This window comes from Pteropus vampyrus, unplaced genomic scaffold, assembly GCF_000151845.1.
Source record: "Pteropus vampyrus isolate Shadow unplaced genomic scaffold, Pvam_2.0 Scaffold10285, whole genome shotgun sequence".
In the NCBI taxonomy this organism is placed as follows: Eukaryota; Metazoa; Chordata; class Mammalia; order Chiroptera; family Pteropodidae; genus Pteropus; species Pteropus vampyrus.
The window spans coordinates 2918-5356 of NW_011899066.1; the positions used below are offsets into that span (position 1 = coordinate 2918).

Here is a 2439-nt window from a genome sequence, read left to right on the forward strand (position 1 = left end):
AACTTGGGATGGGTGTCTTTGAAGTAAACCTGCAAGACACACCCACAGTCCTCGGTCCCCAGTTTGCAGGGTTGCAGGGTAAGCTTTGGGCCACCGTGGGAAGTGCCTCTTAGGGGCTCTTCTGCAGCCCTGTGTGGCCTTCTCACGCAGTGCCCCATCTACCCATGAAACTTACCTGCCTGTGTCCTGTACCCCCAGCAGTCTGCCCTCCCCCTAACGTGTCCTTGGAACGAATAGCCTCAGCCTGGTGTACACAGGGCGACCAATCTAGGCCTTGATTTGATGCATAAACATTCCACCGAGAACTCTGTGTCCCCTCCCTGAAGCAAGATTCTGACGGCCATCAGCACAGTGAAGGCGAAGGCTCCGGGAAGTCGGCTCAGCCACGCCCTCCTGGGGGACATTCAGTTCCTTCCATTTTGTGCTGTCATAAAAACATCAAACTTCCTGCCCTGTGCCCTTTGGGATTTCGGCTTTGTGTGTGTGCGGCGGGGAGTGCGGGGAGATGGAGGAGGCAGTCCGAGCACCGCGTACGCCAGGCCAGGCCTCTGACCCTGATCCGAGGCCAAGGGCCAGCGAGGTCTCTAAGCCAGGAGGGCCACTGGGAGTTTTTCATCCTCTCCTTGAATCCCCCCATGTGCTCCACATCTGGCCTGAGTGATTTCGACAAGAAAAGCTGCTCGGACCCTCGCCACCGTCTCTCAGCTTCTGGACAAAGCCCCAAGCTTCCGGGGGCCTCCAAGGCCCTGCCTGGCCCCGCCGGCCTCTCCCACCTCTCTCCTCTCGAGCCGCCGCCCTCCCGCGGGTCTCCTACTGACCTCAGGTCCTTTGCACCTGGAAGGTCCTTCTCCTCCCTCTTCTCACTGCAAGATCTCACCTCGCTATTGCCTGCTCAGGGGGCGGCTCTCATCACCCCACTCCGGCCTGTTCCAAGCACTCAGTCCTGTGTCCTCGCCCCCTGGAATAAGCACTGACCTCTGTGTGACCATGGGTTCACTGTCTGCTCTCCAGCCAATGACAGGCTCCTGAGGCCAGGCCTGTGTACCCAGCTTAGGGTCCAAATGACACCAAGGTAAGAAGTGACACAGACCAGAACCAGGACAACTCCCTTCCTGTCCTCACAGACCTCTGTCCCTCTAGAGGGACAGAGGCAGAGCCCCTTGCTGAGTCCTGGGGCAGGTGCTGGGTCTGTGCTGGGTCTCTAGAGCAGGTGCTCTGGGGATTAGGCCTGGACTGGTCTGGATCTGTTGGACGTGTAATCGGAGAATGTGGGTCGCTGCTGTAAAGCTTGTTTCTAGTTTTCATAAAAATGTCCCCTGCTGCAGTTGTCACTTCTCTTTCCACTGAGCACAATGTTTTTATGATCCTGGCTGGTTATTCTGTGTCTCTCTGGTCTGTCGCCGCTAACGGCTGCATCTTCTCCCTGGCCCGTGACAGGCTCCAGAAGGCTTGTCACCCCAGCTCCCAAGATGACGCACCGTGAGCTCCTCACACCGCACCCCTAGCGAGTTTGCGGATGCTTCTCAGGGAATCATGCTCAGGAGAGGACCTGCTGGTCACAGAGCCTGTGCATCGAGTGTGGCGGAGCAGGTGCCTCGGCCACCATCAGGTGCTCAGCTCCGAGAGCAGGAAAGTGAGCCCCGCACCTGCCGATCGACCTTCCCGGTTCCTCTTCCAGACGAGCAGCCCCATGTGAAGACACTGAGCCCGAGCCCAGGCCCTGCCCTCTGCCGAGACCCCCACATGTGGCTTTTGCTGGCAACTACAATTTCACTCAGAAATCGGGCACAGGGAGCCCTGGGCCTTCAGACCCCAGGCTGTGGGGAACGCGGGTCCCCCGGAGGCCTTGGCTGTGATGTAGGCATCCCCGCCCTGCACGGCCACAGCAGCGAAACCTCACCTTGATGACCAGGTCCACAAAGCCCTTGTCGTCATCACTGGAGACAGGCGTGTAGGGCCGAATGACCAGGTTTCCGTCGATTCGCGCCGAGAGGTAGATGTGCTGGCCTGCAGGATGGACAGGGGTGGCCCTGGGTCAGGGACCGCCCCCACCGGGTCCGCCGGGCCTCGGTGACCGGCTGCCCTGCGCCCGCCCTGCTCGGTTCCCACAGCCCAGCCCCTCACCACCACACCTCTGCTCACGCTGGTGCCACGGCCGGGACCCCAGGGCGCGTCCCCTCATTCTGATATTTACCCTCGAGGGCAGAGGGAGACTGTCACCTTCTCTTTGAAGCCTTCCCTGCTTTCCCTAGTTGAAGTACAAAGTCCCCACCTCTCTGACCTAGCGCCCGGCTCCACTCACCAACAGGGAGGCCCAGGATGTGCTGCGGTGACGGCAGGGCGAAGCGGAACCGCCGGGTGTCATGGCTGATGACCTACAAAGAGGCCCAAGCTGTTGGGACGGCACCCAGGGCAGAGGGGCCAACCGGCCCCTGGGTC

The 2439-nt window shown here is 60.5% G+C and overlaps 1 long non-coding RNA gene across 1 annotated transcript; it reads right to left on the reverse strand.

Annotated features, from left to right (window-relative positions):
• Positions 1–2433, reverse strand: LOC105310731. Its single transcript, XR_897546.2, has 3 exons — positions 2303–2433; positions 1901–2007; positions 1–29 (listed from the first exon to the last, which is right to left on the reverse strand). It is a non-coding gene; the product is annotated as an uncharacterized LOC105310731 (long non-coding RNA).
• Between the last annotated feature and the right edge of the window lie 6 nt (positions 2434–2439).